We start from the raw sequence: 19,660 nt of genomic DNA, 5'->3' as shown, positions 1-19,660 counted from the left end.
GCAATATTGTACAACAAATCTCTAGGACTTAATCATCTTACATAACTGGAACAATAACAATCTTTTACTTCCCCTTCATTCTAACCCTTGGCAACCAGTAGAGTTTATAACAGAGTTGAAACTAAAAAGTGGATTCACGCATTATTTGTCCTTGTGTGCCTGGCTCATTTCATTTAGTATATTATCTTCACGTTTTGCCTATATTGTTAAATATTACAAGATTTCCTTATTTTCTAAGGCTACATAATATTCCATTATATAAATACTGTATTTTCTTATCCATTCAACTTTTTATGTATATTTAGGTTGTTTTCTTATCTTGGCTACTGTAAATAATACTGTCATGAACATAAGAGGGCAAATATCTCTTCAAGAACCTATTTAAATTATTTTGGATAAATCCCAAGGATGGGATTTTTAGATTATCTGGTATTTCTTGAGAAATCATCATGCTACTTTCCTTAGTGGCTATGCCATTTTACTTTCAACAATGTAAACAGTGGTGGCAATTCTTCCACATTCTTGTTAACACTTGTTTTTTAAAATAGCATAGCAATTCTAACAGGTGTGACATGATTATCTCATTGTGGTTTTGATTTTCATTTTCCTGGAAGATATTAAGCTCATTCACCAATTTGATGTCTTCCTTAGAGATTTTTTTTAAGTAATCTGGCCTTTTCTTATTTGTGTTGGTTTTTTGGATGAATTTAGTTTTTATTTCGCTATTGACTTTCAGGCATTTCTTTTAATAGGTCGTATATTAACTCCTTATCATACAGATAGTTTGAAAATTTTTCTTCTATAATATATGTTGTCTTTTCACTTTGTTGTTTACTGTGAAGAAAATTTTAGTTTTAATGTAATTCCTCTTTTTTTATTTTTTCTGTTGTTATTTGGGCTTTTGCTATCGTATCCAAGAAACCATTGCCAACACCAGTGTTGTTGATATTTCCACTGTTTTCTTCTAGGAGTATTTTTTTAGGTCTTACATTAAAGTTTTGAATCCATCTTGAGTTTATCTGATATAAAAGTTCAATTTCATTCTTTTGTGTTGATATTCAGTTTTCCAGCACCATTCATTGAAGACTTCACATTTTCTCCATTGTTTTGGGAACCCTTTTTTTAACATAAGTTGGCTACATATTTCGAGTTTCCCCATTATATTTTTACATCTGTATTTTGGTTTTTACATCTGCATTGGTTCTTACTGTTAGGTCCTTAGGCCAAAGTAACTCCATTTTGAAAATCAGCACCTGCCCACCCAGGCATGACCTTTGCATTAGGCCTGCCCTGAAAACAGTCCCTAACTAACAAAACCACAGCAAAGAAGCCAAATAATAATCACAGGACCAGAAATATAGTTAAAAAGTTTTTTCCAGCAGACTGCTATGCCTTGCAGAAGGCAGCCCTGCTGTGCCTTGCAGAAGACAGCCCGGGAGACATTCTCTGTTGATAAGGCTTTACTTGAATTCAGAACTGTAAATCTTGTGGAGATTTGCACCAGCTACTGTAACACATCTCAATTTTTTGATAGTATTATAACAGTGGTTCACTTAACCTTTTTTAATTATTAGTTTTCAAAACATTACAAAGCTCTTGACATATCATATTTCATACATTTGATTCAAGCGGATTATGAACTCCCAATTTTACCCAATATACATATTGCAGACTCACATCGGTTACACATCCACTTTTTTACTTACTGCCATACTAGTGTCTGTTGTATTCTGCTGCCTTTCCTATCCTCTACTATCCCCCCTCCCCTCCCCTTCCCTCCCCTCCCCTCCCCTCCCCTCTTCTCTCTCTACCCCATCTACTGTAATTCATTTCTCTCTCTTGTTTTTTTCCCCCTTTCCCCTCACTTCCTCTTATATGTAATTTTGTATAACAATGAGGGTCTCCTTCCTTTACCATGCAATTTCCCTTCTCTCTCTCTTTCCCTCCCCCCTCTCGTCCCTGTTTAGTGGTGATCTTCTTCTCATGCTCTTCCTCCCTATTCTGTTCTTAGTTGCTCTCCTTATATCAAAGATAACATTTGGCATTTATTTTTTAGGGATTGGCTAGCTTCACTTAGCATAATCTGCTCTAGTGCCATCCATTTCCCTGCAAATTCCATGATTTTGTCATATTTTTAGTGCAGAGTAATACTCCATTGTGTATAAATGCCACATTTTTTTTTTTTATCCATTCGTCTATTGAAGGGCATCTAGGTTGGTTCCACAGTCTACCTATTGTGAATTGTTCTGCTATGAACACCGTTGTAGCAGTATCCCTATAGTACACTCTTTTAAGGTCTTTAGGGAATAGTCCAAGAAGGGGAATAGCTGGGTCAAATGGTGGTTCCATTCCCAGCTTTCCAAGGAATCTCCATACTGCTTTCCAAATTGGCCGCACCTATTTGCAGTCCCACCAGCAATGAACAAGTGTACCCTTTCCCCACATCCTCGCCAGCACTTGTTGTTGTTTGACTTCATAATGGCTGCCAATCTTACTGGAGTGAGATGGTATCTTAGGGTGGTTTTGATTTGCATTTCTTTGACTGCTAGAGATGGTGAGCATTTTTTCATGTACTTGTTGATTGATTGTATGTCCTCCTCTGAAAAGTGTCTGTTCAGGTCCTTGGCCCATTTGTTGATTGGGTTATTTGTTATCTTATTGTTTAATTTTTTGAGTTTTTTGAATATAGCTCTGAGGCTTCCTTTTAAAAGGGACATGTTTTCCTTTGCCTCTTCTCCCTCTCCTGCCCCGCAACCTGTGATCAAAATTACCTTGAGTTATCTGTGCTCCACCAGAAGGAGATGTCTGCCAGAGGATCTAGGAAGTGAATATCTCCCAAATTAACAAGTGAATCCTAATGGACCATCAGGGCACCCTGGGACTCCCTGTCAGGGCACACCTGGAATGTAGCCTTTGAAGAGCTTCTTTAAAAATCCCCCTGAACCTCTTGATGAGCAGAATCACAGCCCCTGGGACAGGAGACCCCTGTGTTTCTCCTTTGCTAGTAAAGCAATAAAACTTCTTTTTATTTATTCTCAAAACTGTGCTGTTGCTATTGAATTGGCATCTGGGACAAGGATCGAGTTTTCAGTTACAGTATTGTATGATTTAATTACCAAAACTTTGTAATATACTTTGAAATAGGATGTTTTGTTAATTTTTGAGATTATCTTGGTTTTTCATGGTCCCTTTTGGTTTGATGTGAATTTTAAAATTGTTATTATTTTTAGTGATATACCTAATAGTGGGGTTTATTTTGACATATTCATAAATGCATGCAACACAGTTTTCTCCAATTCAATCCCCAGTAGTTCCCCCATCCTTCCCTCCCTCCTTCTCCCTGATCTTGTTTCTCTTGGATATATGTTTCTCTTGGATATATATATATATATATATATATATATATATATATATATATTTTTTTTTTTTTTTTTTTTTGCAGTTTCTAACTGATTCATTATACTTATATAGAAAATTAGAATACTGATCAGTGGAAGAGTGAGCAGCAGAGTTGAGGGTGGCAGTGCAGAATGCAGAGGCTTTGCTTGCCAGTCACCAGACCAAGCTCTGGCCACAGCACAAGGTCACCCCAGCACCCCTACTTTACCAAACACCCGACAGAATCCATCTTAGAAAACCTTACTCGCCATCTATTGGTGGATGTGGCTACCTGTGGGTTCCCGAGGCTGATCAGGTACCTGGTTTCCATCTCCCCTACCTCCAACTGTGATAACTCAAAACTTTTCTCACAATCTTTTTTTATTGGGTGGGGGGGCATGGCTATCAATGTGGAGCTGTAATTGTTCAGGCACCTGGTTTCCAACTCAGAGAGACTAAGAGCAGGGAGGCTCCAGGCAGAAGCTCAGGCCCTCTCACACTGGTTACCTCCACCACCCTGAGCGCAGAGACTCAAGCTTGGAATAGACAATGCCACCTACTGAAAGAAAAGAAAACAGAATTCTAAGAGACTTACTTTTCTCTCTCTCTCTCTCTCTCTCTCTCTCTCTCTCTCTCTCTCTCTCTCTTTTCTCATCCATTCTCCTCTACCCTTCCCGCTCTGGTCCTCACAACCCCAACATATGTGAAACCAAGAACTTTGCATGAAATCGTACTTTAAGAACTGAATCACCAGAATAATATAATATAGAGGAATTGCATATGCCCCTCCCCCTTTTTTCCCTCTTTCTCCCTCTCTCTTTTTTCTCTGCTTTTCTTTTCTTTTTATTTTTTTTCCTTCCACTTTCAACCTCCTAACTTATACTATTTTTACTTTGGATAATTTTCTAAATACATATAGGAGTTTGATTTTATGCATTCTTTCATAAAATATCTTCTGTTTATTCATTAGAGTTCTCCTCCAAAGTTGCTAAGATAGACTAACCCCATATCCTCACACCTTTTCCCCTTAACATAATGTCCTACGCCCAATCCTCAGTTCTCTAAATGTCAATAGAAACGGTATGCCTTTTATGAAACTAATGACTATATTTTAAATAATAATTGAATACAACATTTCTAGACATAGAGACTAACTATAAATGTATTAATAATGAAAATTTGCTCATAGATGATGAATTGTTGATATTGGGAAATGTTATCATTGTCTTTCCCCACAAAGGAGAGATTTTGGAAATATACAAGATCAATATAAATATATAGGGAAAAAACAATAACACAACAGTCTAACAGAGCTGGAAAGAAAAGTGAGCAACATGAAAAGACAAGGAAAGAAAGGACCACAAACAATGCAAGATAATACAACATTAGAAGAGGTAACATCTACAGCAGAAAGAATGTCAGATAAAGATTTCAGGATATACATAGGTCAGATGTTCTGGAGTCTCAGGGAAGACATTAGACAACAAAAGAAGACAATGAAAGATCATTTTGACAAGGAATTACGTTAACAAATCCAATAAGCAAAAGATCAACTCTACAGGGAGACAGATGTTATACAAAACAAAACAAACAGAAATCCTGGAAATGAATGAAATGATAAAACAAATTAAAAACTCAAGTGAGAGTATCAACAGCAGTGTAGGTCTCTTAGAAGACAGGTAATCAGACAACGAAGACAAAATACATCATCTTGAAAAGAATGTAGACAGCTCAGAGAGACTGATAAGAAGCCAGGAGCAGACCATCCAAGAAATATGGGATAGCGTAAAGAGACCAAATTAAAGAGTTATTGGGATAGAGGAAGGTATTGAGGTCCAAACCAAAGGAATGAGTAATATGTTCAATGAAATAATATTAGAAAACTTTCCAGAAATGAAGAATGAAACAGAAATCCAAATCCTAGAAGCCTTCAGGATGCCGAATGTGCAAAATCACAAGAGATCCACACCAAGATACATAATAATGAAAATGCCCAGCATATAAAACAAGGAGAAAATTTTAAATGCCACAAGAGAAGGAAGCAGATTACATATAGGGGTAAACCAATTAGGTTAACAGCTAATCTTTCAATTCAGACTCTGAAAACTAGAAGATCCTGGAACAACATATTTCAAACACTGAAAGGTAATAGGTTCCAACCAAGAATCTTGCATCCAGCAAAAATAAGCTTCAGATTTGAGGATGAAATAAAAACCTCCCACGATAAAGAAAAATTAAAAGAATTTGCAGCTAGAAAACCAGCGCTTCAAAACATCCTTGGCAAAATATTTCATGAAAAGGAAATTAAAAATAACAAGGAAAACCAACCATGCAAGGTAGTACACTAAAGGAAAAACTAATCAAAGAGAAAAATCAAGTCAAGTTAAATAACAAAAATAAACAAATATGGGTGGAAATACAAACCATATCTCAATAGTAACCCTAAATGTTAATGGCTTAAACTCACCATTCAAAAGTCATAGGCTAGTAGATTGGATTAAAAAAAAAAAAGATCCAACAATATACTACCTTCAGGAGACTCATACACAGATTGAAGGTGAAAGGTTAGGAAAAATCATACCACTCACATGGACCTTGGAAGCAAGCAGGGGTGTCCATATTCATATCAAATAAAGAAGGCTTCAAGCCAAAGTTAATCAAAAGGGATAAAGAAGGACATTACATACTGCTCAAGGGAACCATACACAAACAAGACATAACAATTATTAATATATATGCCCCATACAATGTTGCAGCTTTGTTCATCAAACAAACCCTTCTTAAGTTCAAGAGTCAAATAGACCACAACACAACACAAATAGACCACAACACAACACAAATAGACCACAACACAACACATGGGTGATTTTAACACACCTCTCTCACCACTGACAGATCTTGCAAACAAAACTTGAATAATGAAACTATAGAACTCAATAATACAATTAATAAATTTGATTTAATTGACATATATAGAATATATCAAGTGGATACACTTTCAGCAGCACATGGATCCTTCTCAAAAACAGGTCTATTGCCAGAGGGAAAATCTTAGGAGTAGAGATACTACCACACATTTTATCTGATCATAATGGATTGAAATTGGAAATCAAAGATAAAATAAGGAAGAAAAACTCCTACATCACATGGAGAATGAATAATATGCTACTGAATGAACAATGGATTACAGAAGACATCAAGGAGGAAATTTTTAAAAAATTAGAGGTTAATGAGAACACAGACACAACATACTGAAATCTCTGGGACACTATAAAAGCAGTACTAAGAGGAAAATTCATTGCATGGGGTTCATTCCTTAAAAGAAGAAAAAGCCAACAAGTAAATGACTTCACACTACATCTCAAAGCCCTAGAAAAAGAAGAACAAATCATCAGCAAAAGCAGTATAAGGCAAGAAATAATTAAAATTAGAGCTGAAATCAATGAAATCGAAACAAAAGAAACAATTGAAAAAATTGACAAAAATAAAAGTTGGTTCTTTGAAAAAATAAAGAAGATTGATAGACCCTTAGCCATGCTAATGAAGAGAAGGAGAGAGACAACTCAAATTACTAGCATACATGATGAAAAAGGCAATATCACAACAGACTCTACAGAAAATAGGGAGAAGGCTGATGGAAAGTTTGGAAGATAAATTCAGCCAATTTCTCAGTGTCTTAGGCAAGAATGAGGACACCAAAATTGAAGACATTCCCTCTAAAAACCGGAACAAGACAAAAGATGCCCTCATTCACCACTTCTATTTAACATAGTTCTTAAAACACTGGTCATAGCAATTACATAGATGAAAGAAATTAAAGGGATATGTATAGGAAAAGACAAACTTAAATTAGCGCTATTTGCTGATGATATGGTTCTATATCTAGAAGACCCAGGAAATATATCGATATCTATATCCACCAGGAAACTTCTATAACTAGTATATAAATTCAGAAAAGTGGTAGGATATAAAATTAACACCCACAAATCAAAGGCATTTCTGTATATCAGTGATAAATAAATCCTCTGAAAAGGAATTGAGGAAAACTACCCCATTCATAATATCCTCAAAAAATAAAATACTTGGGAATCAATTTAACAAAAGAGGTGAAAGATCTATACAATGAAAACTATAGAACCCTAAAGAGAGAAATAGAAGAAGTCCTTAGAAGATGGAAAGATCTACCTTGCTCATGGATAGGCAGAATTAATATTATTAAAATGACCATACTACCAAAAGCACTATACAGATTCAATACAATTCTGATCAAAATCCCAGTGGCATTCCTCATAGAAAAAGCAATCATGAAATTCATCTGGAAAAATAAGAGACCCAGAATATCTAAAGTAATTCTAAGCAGGAAGAGTGAAGCAGGTGATGTCTCTATACCAGACCTTAAACTATACTACAGAGCAATAGTAACAAAAACAGCATGGTATTAGCACCAAAACAGGCTGGTAGACCAATGGTACAGAATAGAGGACACAGAAACTAACCATCAAGTATACAACTATCTTATATTAGACAAAGGTGCCAAAAGCATGCACTGGAGAAAGGATAGCATCTTCAACAAATGGTGCTGGGAAAACTGGAAATCCATATGCAACAAAATGAAATTGAATCTCTATCTCTCACCATGCACAAAAGTTAACTCAAAATGGATCAAGGAGCTAGGAATTAAACCAGAGACTCTGCATCTAATAGAAAAAAAAAGTAGGCCCTAATCTTCATCATGTGGGGCTAGGCCCCAAGTTCCTTAATAAGATGCCTATAGCGCAAGAATTAAATCTAAGAATCAACAAATGGGATGGATTCAAACTAAAAAGTTTTTCTCAGCAAAAGAAATAATCTGTGAGGTGAACAGTGAGCTTACATCCTGGGAACAAATTTTTACCCCTCCACACTTCAGATAGAGCTCTAATCTTTAGGGTATATAAGGAGTGCAACAAGATAAGCACCAAAAAAACAAATAATCCCATCGATAAATGGGCCAAGGACGTGAACAGACACTTCTCAGAAGAGGATATACAAGCAATCAACAAATATATGAAAAAATTCTCATCATCTCTAGCAATCAGAGAAATGCAAATCAAAACTACTCTAAGATATCATCTTACCTCAGTAAGAATGGCAGCCATTATGAAGACAAACAACAAAAAGTGTTGACAAGGATGCGGGAAAAAAGGTACACTCATACACTGCTGGTGGGACTGCAAATTAGTGCAGCTAATTTGGAAAGCTGGGAATGAAACCTCCATTTGACCCAGCTATCCCACTCCTCAGTCTATGCCTAAAGGACTTAAAAACAGCATACTACAGGGACACAGTCACATCAATGTTTATAGCAGCACAATTCACAATAGCTAAACTGTGGAACCAACCTAGATGTCCTTCAGTGGATGAATGGATAAAAAAAAAAAAATGTGGCATTTATACACAATGAAATGTTACTCAGCACTAAAAAAGAATAAGATCATGGCATTTGCAGGGAAATGGATGGCATTAGAGCAGATTATGCTAAGTGAAGTTAGCCAAACCCAAAAAAACAAATGCCGAATGTTTTCTCTGATATAAGGGGAGTGACTCAAAGTAGGGTAGGGAGGGAGAGCATGGGAGGAAAATTGCCTCTAGATAGGGAATAGGGATGGGAAGGGAAGGGAAGAAGAAGGGAAATAGCTAGGATGGTGGAAGGAAAGGATCATAATTATATAAAATACATGCATGAAGATGTGAATTTGGTGTCAACATACCTTATATACAAACAGAGATATGATAAATGGTGGTATAAAGGTGTATTAAGAATTGTATGCATAAAAATAAGAGAGCTCATGTATAATGGCATAATTTGGTATGAACATATATATACAGAGTTACGAAAAACTTGTGCTGTGAATGGATAATTATGAATGTAATGTACTCTATTAATGTCATGTCTGTAAGAAATAAATAAAAAGAAGAAAAAGAAAATTATAACACTTATAGAATACTTAGTGGTATATTTGTATATGCACTTAATATAATTTGATCAACTTATTTAAAAAAAGAGGCTATGGAAGATGGTGGAAGCAGGCTAGGCAGCAGTCCAGATCTCCTCACAACACAGGAATGAGGAAGTAAAGGAAAAGCAGAATTGAGAGGTGGGTGACAAAATAAATGCACTAAAACTGGTTATTACATAGTCTGAAACCTGAAGAGATTGGGAGATAGGATACCAGAGTAGAAAACAAACACAAATGCTCTAACCACCCTCAACCCAAACTGGTGGATAAGGAGGGAGGGGCATCAGAGAGAGTAGGGGAACAGACACTCTCTCAAGCTCACCCACTTAAAAATGGTTGAAAAGACAAACAAAACATGAAGCCCAGGGTAACAAGGGTAACACAAAGGTAACAACAAATAACTCCATCAGTAAATGGACAAAGGAATTAAACAGACCTTTCTTAAAATAATACAAATAGTCAATAAAGATATGAAGAAATGCTCAATATCTCTAGCAATTAAAGAAAAGAAAATTAAAGCTGTACTGAGATTTGATCTCACACCAATCAAAATGGCAATTATCAAGAGAACAAGTAACAATAAATGTTGGTGAGAATGGGAGGAAAGGGTCACATTCATATATTGTTGGTGGGACTGTGAATTGGTGTAACCACTGTGAAAAGCAGTATGGAGATTCCTCAAAAAATAAAAAATGGAGCCACCATTAGACCCAGTTATGCCACTCCTCATTATGTATGCAAGGGATTTTAAATCAGCATATTATAATGAAGTAGCCACATCAATGATGCTTATAGCAGCACAATTCCCAATAGCTAAGCTATGAAACTAACCTAGGTGCCCTTCACCAGAAGAATAGACAAAGAAAATGTGGCGTATATACACAATGGAGTATTACTCAGCCATAAAGAAGAATGACTTAATGACATTTGCCAGTTAATAAATGGATCTAGAGATTATCATGCTAAGTGAAATAAACCAATCCCAATAAACTAAATGTTGAATTTTTTTCTGATATGTGGAAGCTAACCCACATAAAGGGCAGGGGATAAAAAAAAATAATAGAAGTTCAGTGGAGTAGACAAAGGGGAATAAAGAAAAAAAAGGGGGATGAGAAAAGGAAAGATAGTGGACGTAACTTTCCTATATACATATACGAATATACCACATTAATTCTCAACATCATTTACCATCACCAGAAATTTTAAAAACAATACCTATAAGTAAATGGCAGAAAAATCAGTAGAATACAGGGAAGGGAGCAGATGGTGGGGGGAGGGGACAAAAAAGGGAGGTGCTGGGGACTGAATTAGACCAAGATATGTTCCATGCTTTTATGTCATAATGAATTGTACTGTCATGTATAACTAAAAAATAACAAAAAAAAATTTAATAAGAAAAAGTGTTTAAAAAATGCTATTTCCACATTCCTATGGTGCTTCACATTGTTCTTTAAAGATATTTATAGCAGCACAATTCCCAATAGCTAAGCTATGAAACTAACCTAGGTGCCCTTCACCAGATGAATAGACATACTAGAAAAGCACTCTATCACTGATCTATATCCCTAGTCCCATCTTTAGGGTTTTATAGATGCCATTAGCAAAAATAAACTTAATTCTAGTTTTCTGGTTTGGATTTTTTTTCTTGCCTAATTAATCTGGATAGGTCTTACAGCATTCAGTCAAATGAAAGTGGAGTGGGAATCTTAGAGGAAAAACTTCCAGTTTTCTACTGTTGAGAATGTTTATTATGGATTTTTCAACTACAGCTCATTTTTATGTTGAAGTAATTTCCACCTACTCATAGTTCTTGAGAGTTACAATAACAAAGATGTGGTAAATTTTGATAAATGTATTATTTATCTATGGAGATGATCATGTGTTTTTTTGCTTCATTCTGTTAATGTAATATATCATATTAATTAATCATGTTTCCTATTGGTGGATTATAATTATACATAACAGTGAGATTTGTTATTCTTACATGGAAATAATTTGGTCAGTCTCATATCCCAGTACTTCTTGTTTTCCTCTCCCTGATTCCCTTGCTTTACTCTATTTGTCTGTCTTCTATTTTTATATACTTTTTATTATTATAATTACATATAAAATGTATTCATGTGGTTTAGTCATACATGGGCATAGCATGATTTGCTCCCCAGTACTTCTCCATGCCTTCCTTTCTTCCCTCCCTCTAGATTCCCTTCCACTAATCTGTTGGTCTCCCTTCTACTTTCCTGAACTCCCTTTTTAAGCCTTTTATCTTTCTCTCTAGCTTCCAATTATGAGATAAAACTTCAATTCTTAATTTTCTGAGTCTAAGTTATTTATTTAGCAAGATGTTCTCCAGATCCATTTTAACCAGCAAATACATGATTTCATTCTTCTTTATGGCTGAGTAAAATTCTATTGTGTGGGCTGGGGTTGTGGTTCAGTGGTAGAACCTAGCTAGCATGTGTGAGACGCTGGGTTCAATCTTCAGCACCACATATAAATAAATAAAGTCCATTGACAACTAAAAAATTATTTAAAAAACTATCATGTATATGCCATATTTACTTTATTCATTTGTTGACAGGAACTTGAACTGGTTCTATAACTTGGTTATTGTGATTTGTGTTACTATAAACATGGGTATACATCTCTCACTATAGCATGCTGATTTTAGTTCTTTTGAATATATACAAAGGGATGGAATAGGTGGTTCATATGGTGGGTTCATCCCTAACTTTTGAGGAATCTTCATATTTATTTCCAAAGTATACTAATTGAAATCCCCCCAACAATGGTGTAAGTTTTTGTTTTTCATTTTTCCCCACATCACTGAAAACATTTATTGTTATTTTATTGTTTTTGTTGTTGTCGTTATTGTTTTTGGCAGAGAGGAGGGACTGGGAATTGAACTTGACCACTGAGTCAAATTCACATTCCCAGTGTTATTTTGTATTTTATTTAGAGACAGGGTCTCACTGAGTTGCTTAGTACCTCCCTTTAGCTGAGGTTGGTTTGGAACTAGAAATTCTCCAGATCATTGTGTTTCTGACTTGAGTGAGAAAAAAAATCTCAATGTAGTTTTGATTTTTGTTTATCTGACTGATAAGGATGTTGAACATTTCTTTCTCATATACTTGTTGTCCACTTTTACTGCTTTTGAAAAATATGTTCTTTTTGTTTGTATTCCCAGTCATTGATTGGGGTTGTTTATTTGTTTTCTTGTGGTTTCTTTTTTCTTTTTCTTTAAATTCTTTATATATTCTGGATATTACTCTTGTTCTAGAAGAATATCCATCAACGATTTTCTGCCTTTCTGTAGGGTCCTTGGGCTTCAGGACTTTTATTAAGCAAGTCAATGCCAGGTCGATATGTTAAAATGTTATTGACCATGTTTTCTTCAGCATTTGCAAGTTTCTGGTCTAATTCCTTGGTTTCTGATCCACTTCAAGTTGATTTTTGTGCAGGGTAAAAGATATGGATCTAGTTTCATTCTAGATTCATATGGATATCCAATTTTCTTAGCACCATTTGTAAAAAAGAATGTCTCTTCTCCAACATCATTTTTGGCACTTTTGTCAAGGATCAGATTACTATATTTATGTGAATTTGTCTCTGTGTCTCTTATTCTATTCTATTAGTCTTCATATCTATTTTTCTGCCAAGACCATGCTTTTTTTGTTATTATAGCTATACAGTATAATTTGAGATTAGAAACTATGATCTCAGTGTTGCTCTTATTGCTCCAAATTGCTTTGGATATTCTAGGTCTTTTATACTTATATTTAAATTTTAGGACTTTTTTCTAGTTCTGTGAATAATGAGGATTACATTGAATCTGTGGACTGCTTTTGGTAATATGTCATTTTGACAATATTAATTCTACCTATTCAATAACATGGGAGGTCTTTCCATCTTCTAGTCTCTTCAATTTCTTTCTTTAGTGTTCTGTAGTTTTCATTGTAGGTTTTCACCTCCTTGATCCTTCGTGTTTCATTTATTTCTGTGGCTACTGTGAAAGAAATTGATTTACTAGTTTCTCTTAGCATGTTCATTATTGGCATACAGGAAAGCTACTGAATTAGTATGTTGATACTATCCTGCTACTTTGCTGAATTTGTTTATTAGTTCTAGAAGTCTGGTGGAAATTTTTCAGATCTTTTAAGTATAAATCAGTCATCTGTAAAAAGAAATTATTTGATTTCTTCTTTTCATATTTGTAAAAAAAACCTTTAATTTCCTTTTAATGCTTAATTGCTCAATTTAAAATTTCAAGTAGTGCTTTGAATAGGAGTGGTGACAGTATATATCTTGTCTTGTTCCTGATTTTAGAGAAATTACTTTCAGTTTTTCTTCATTCAGTATTATGCTGGTTTTGGGTTTGTCATACACAGTCTTTATGATGTTTAAGTAAGTAACTTCTATCCCCAGTTTCATTAGTGTTTTTGACATAAATGTGTGGTGAATTTTGTAAAAGCCTTTTTCTGCAACAACTCAAATTATCATATGATCTCTGTTCCTAATTCTCTTTGTCTGATGAATTGCACTTACTAATTTGCATATGTTGAACCAATCTTGCATCTCTAGGATGAAAAAAATTGCATCCAATTTTCTTAATGTATTTCTGAATGCAGATTACTAATATTTTAAGGATTTTTGTATTTTTAACAATTTTTGAAAGTATCAAAAGAAAAGAGAATTTTCACAAATAAGGGAACTTCATGAAGCTATCAGCAGAAAACTTTCAGGATGGAAAGGAGTGGGATATTACATTTGAAATGCTGAGGTGGGAAAAACTCTCCCAATGAAGAAACAAGGCAAAACATTTTTTCTTCAAAAATAGATTAAAAAGTAAAGAATTTCCCAAATAAAAATTAAATGAGTTAATCAGCACTACCTTCCTTATAAGAAATACTAAAGGAAGTTTTTTAATTTAAAATTGAAAAAAAATTAAAATAAAACATCAACATGAAACATATAAAAATATAAAATTTTGTTAGTAAAGGTAAATATATAGAGAGAAATACAGAAAACTGTAATACTATAATGGTAAATATGTCACATTAATTCTATTATAAAATTTATAAGACAAAAGCATCATAATAACTGTAACTATGAAATATATAATTAAATAACAATATGAAAATATGTAAATTGTGACATCAATAGCAAAGTCTGTGTAGGCAGCAGTAAAATTATAGAGTTTTGCCCAGTCATTGAAGTCATTATAACTTTTAAATACATTGTTTTAACTACAACAGGTTTTATGTAAGTTCCATGGTAATCACAAAGTAAATACTTCTAGAAAAATGTGGGATAAAGAATAAACCTCTGTATACTGCTGGTGGGAATGAAAAACAGTTCAGCTACTATGAATATTTCACCAAAAAATAAAAATAAAAAATAGAACTACCATGTGATTCAATAATTGTTCCAAATTGAATATTTATCAAAAAAAAATTGAAATCAGGATCTCCAAGAGATATTTTTATTTCCATATTCATCACAGTAGCATTCATAATACTCAAGATTTGAAAAAAAAAAACCTTAATATCCACTGTTGGATAAAGAAAATGTGATATATGCATATGATAGAATATTATTCAACCATAAAATGAAGGAAATATTGTCATGAATAAACCTTAAAGACATTTTACTAAGTGAAATAAGCCAGTCACAGAAGGACACATACTACATGACTTGACTTATAGGAGGTATCTAAAATAGTCAAATTCATAGATGCAGAAAAGTAGAATGGAAATTGTCAGAAGCTAGGGTGAGGGAAATGGAGAATTCCTATTCAACAGGTATGAAGTCTCCATTATGCAAAGTTAATAAATTCTAGTTATGTGTTTCACATTGAGCATATCATTAGAAATACTATATTGTACTCTTCAATTTTTTATTAAGGGAATAGATCTCACGTGTTTACCAAAATAAAATGGGGGGGGGCGGGGTAATCTTAAATTTCTGGAGTTTGACAGAGATCTCAGATATGTAATAATTAATTCTATTCCTCATTGCTTATGCATTGTTCCTTAGGGGTGGGGGAATATTAAACACTTATCAATCCCAGGCACTTTCCCTCTGAGCTGAGCAGGGTTTTACCACATTAGCAAGAGATCCTCAGCACAAAACGAGAGGGACCCACACACTTGGGTAGAAAGTTATCACCACATAAGAGAAATGTTCACTACAGCTGAGGTTGAACTCAGAATAGGATAGAAATCTCCTCTAGCAGCTGAAGGCAAAGCAGTGAGGGACACCAAACCACACCACTAAACAGATAGGAAATAAGGCCCACACACGGAGTCTACACTGGATTAGAATTCTTGTGCCCCGAGAAGCATATCTCTAGTAACTCTTTGTAGGCAAAGTTCCTACAGTCCCCACAAGGTGAGCACAAGTTAATTATCAGAGTCACTGCTCTCAGGGAAGTCCAAAGCTATGGTCTTCTTCAGGGTGCATTTGCAATTCATTAGTCAGGGACCATTTTGCCATAAGCAATGTTACCTAGCATCATACCAGATTCATTACTGTATTCACTATACACTGCAACAAATTACCACATATCAAATAGTTGAAAACAATATATTTGCATTTATTCTATCAAAATTTCTGTGGAATCTTGGCATGGCTTACTTGGATCTTTGGATACACACACACACACACACACACACACACACACACACACACCAGGGATTGAACTTGGAGGCACTCAGCCACTGAGCCACATCCCCAGTGCTATTTTGTATTTTATTTAGAGACAGGGTCTCACTGAGTTGATTAGTGACTTGCCATTGCTGAGACTGGCTTTGAACTTGCTTTCCTCCTATCTCAGCCTCCCAAACCACTAGGATTACAGTCATGTTCCACAATGCCTAGTTGGCTTAGTTGTATCTTTTATGTGGGGGTCTCTCACAACTTTCCAAGTGAGACCTGGGTCTCATCTGAGGCTTCACTGAGAATTTCATGTGGTTGTTGGCAACACTCACTGCCTTGCAGGTTTAGCAGCCAGAGGCTGCCCTCAGTTTCTTGTCACATGGACCTCTCCACATGGCAGCTTACCTCATCAAAGCCATCAAGAGAGAAAGTCAACCGAGAGAGTCTACTGCCAAGATGGTCATTACAATTTTACCTAAAGTAATCATAGAAAAGACATGTCCTCATCACCATTCTGATAATATCGGGCTAGAATCAAGTCAGAGGTCCTGCTCATGTTCATTGGGCAGGGATTACACAAGGGTGCGAATACCAGAAGGTGAGGATTACCAGGACCTCCTGAGAGCCTTCATAAGATTTCTAAAGGTACAAAGATGAAAAGGTGACTCAAGGAAAATCTGTCCTTAGAGAAGGAGAAAGGGTTTTATTAACCCTTTATGCACAAAGTATTTAGAGAAAACATGAATAATCTCTCTTTTTCCCTTCCAAACTCCTCAGTACCCTGCCCCCCCCCAGGAATTAGTAGTAGCCAATAATATTTGTTGAGTTGGTAGCCTTCCTTAAATTCTCTATGCTTGTACATCATGTTAGATATATTGAATTTAAATGTATTTAATAGTGTTTAATTTACAGAAGAGTTTAGATCATCAGTCACATTATTTTTAAAGATTTTTATCTTTTCTACTTGAAATAATTTCAAACTTACAAAAATGTGAAATTAGCACAGAGTTCCCTTCTACCCTTCACATAGCTTTTTTAAATATCAGCATATTATTTAACCATAGAACAATGCTCAAGATCAGAAAAATAATGTTGACACAGTTTTGTTAATGAATATACAAATCTTATTCACATTTTTTTTTCAGTTGTCTTACTAATGCCCTTTTTCTGGTCTAAGAATCAATCTAGGATCATACACCACAATACATGTCATTTCCTGCCTACTAAGTCTTCTCCAGTCTGAGGCAGTTTCATAGTTTTGATAGTCTTGAAGAGTTCCATCTATTTATTGTTTATATCATGTCCTTCATTTTGGGTCTGCCTGATATTTCAAAATTCAAGTTAGGTTATGGAAAAAGACCACCAAACACAACAACAACAACCCAGAAATGATACTGTTTCCAAGGCAACCAATTAGAAGGCTTATAACCACACTATGTCTCATTATTGATCATAATTACTTAAAGTGGTGTCTTGTCAGAGTTCTCTGTAGAACTATTATTTTTCCTTTTGTAATAAATCATACAATATGAGAACTTTGTAATGGACTTCATCTTATGCTCTGAAACTATATAAAAATTTCATCACCATGATTTAAGACCCTAATGTAGTATCCAATGATAACATTTGACTAAAGCAATTTTTACCATGATATTTTTCAAATGTTAATGACATAGTTCCATAATTCTATACTTAGATTTCTACTGTAATAAATATTTTCTCAACTGAAAGCATTTCTTTAAAATCAGGGACAAGACAAGGATGTCCACTCTCACCACTCCCATTTAATATATTACTAGAAATTGTAGCCAGAACAACTGGGCGAGAGAAGGAAATACAGTGGATAAGTATAGGAAAGGAAGATGCCAGAGTCATTATCACTCTTTGTAGGTGATATATACCTAGAAGTTTAAAAAAAAAAAAACTCCTCCAAAAGATGGCTAGAGCTAATAAACAAATTTGCCAAAGTAGCAGTTTACAAAATCAACATTAAAAAATATCAGTAGCTTTCCTATATGCCAACAATAAAATAGCTGAGAAAGAAATCAGAAAAATAATTTCTTTCCAAAACAAACAAACAAAAAAAATGTAGGAATAAATCTAACCAAGGAGGGGAAAGTGTTCTACAGTAAAAACCATAGAATATTGAAGAAAAAATTTGAAGAAAACCTCAGAAGATGGAAAGATGTTCAAGGCAAGGCAGAATTAATGTTGTTAAAATGACCATACTACCAAAAGCAAATTTTGGATTCCATGCAATCCCAATCAAAATACCAATGACATTCTTCACAGAACTGGGGTGGGGTTGGGGGGCAATCCTAAAATTCATTTGGAAGACAAAAAGACCCAGAATAGCCATAGCAATTCTAAGCCAAAAAAAAAAAAGCAATGCTGGAGGCCCTCACAATACCTGACTTCAACTTATACTACAGAGCCTCAGTAACAAAAACTTCATGGTACTGGCATAAAAAACAGACATATGGACCAATGGTACAGAATAGAAGACACAAACCAAACCCACACAGATAGAGCCATCTGATCCTTGACAAAGGTGCCAAAAACATAGGAGAAAAGGTAGCCTTTTTAACAAGTGGTGCTAGGACAACTGGTTATCCATGTATAGAAGAATGAAACTAGACTCTGTCTCTCATCCTGCATAAAAATCAACTCAAAATGGATCAAAGACCTTGGAAGTATATCAGACACTCGGAAACTCCTAGAAGAAAACAAAGTGTCCACTCTATAGCTTTTAAGCACAGGCAACAACTTTCTCAGTAGGAACTCTAAAACTTAAAAAATAATGCTAAGAGTTAATAAAAGGGACATTATCAAATTTAAAAGTTTCTGCATATCAAAGGAAACAATTACAAATGTGAAAAGAGAACCCACAGAATGGGAGAAAGTCTTTGCTACCTACTCTTTTCAGAGGATTAAATATTTAGAATATATAAAGAGATCAAAAAACTTTACATCAAAATCAAATAACCCAATTAATAAATGTGCAAATGAATTAAACAGATACTTCTCAAAAAAGGAAATATAAATGGCCAACAAATATGAAAATTGTTCATTATCATTACCAAGTAGGGAAATGCAAATCAAAAAAACTACACTGAGTTTTCATTTCACACTAGTCAAAATGGAAGTCATTGAGAATATAAACACTAATAAATGCTGGAGACGATGTGAAGGAAAATGAACAATTTCAAACTGATGGTGAGACTGTAAATTAGTACAGCCACTGTGAAAATCAGCATGGAGGCTCCTCAAAAGACTCGGCATGAAACCATCACATGACCTAGCTATACTACTCCTTGGTATACATCCTGAAGAAGTAAAGTTATCTTATTATAGTGATACACACATACCCATGATAACAGCAGCACAATTCACAATAGTCAAACTATGGAATCAGCCTAGGATTCCATCAATGAATGAATAGATAAAGAAAATGTGGTATACATAAACAATGGAGCTTTATTCAGCCATAAAGAAAAATGAAATAATGGCATTTGCAGGAAGATGGATGGAACTAGAGGTTATCATGTTAAGAGAAATAAGTCAAACTCAGAAGGTTAAAGATTATATGTATTCTCTCATATATGGAAGCAAAAAGAAAAAAAAGTTGG

Source organism: Urocitellus parryii, chromosome 5, assembly GCF_045843805.1.
Source record: "Urocitellus parryii isolate mUroPar1 chromosome 5, mUroPar1.hap1, whole genome shotgun sequence".
Classification (NCBI taxonomy): Eukaryota; Metazoa; Chordata; class Mammalia; order Rodentia; family Sciuridae; genus Urocitellus; species Urocitellus parryii.
The sequence above is the reverse complement of the archived record's forward strand: the minus strand, read 5'-3'. Positions refer to the sequence as shown.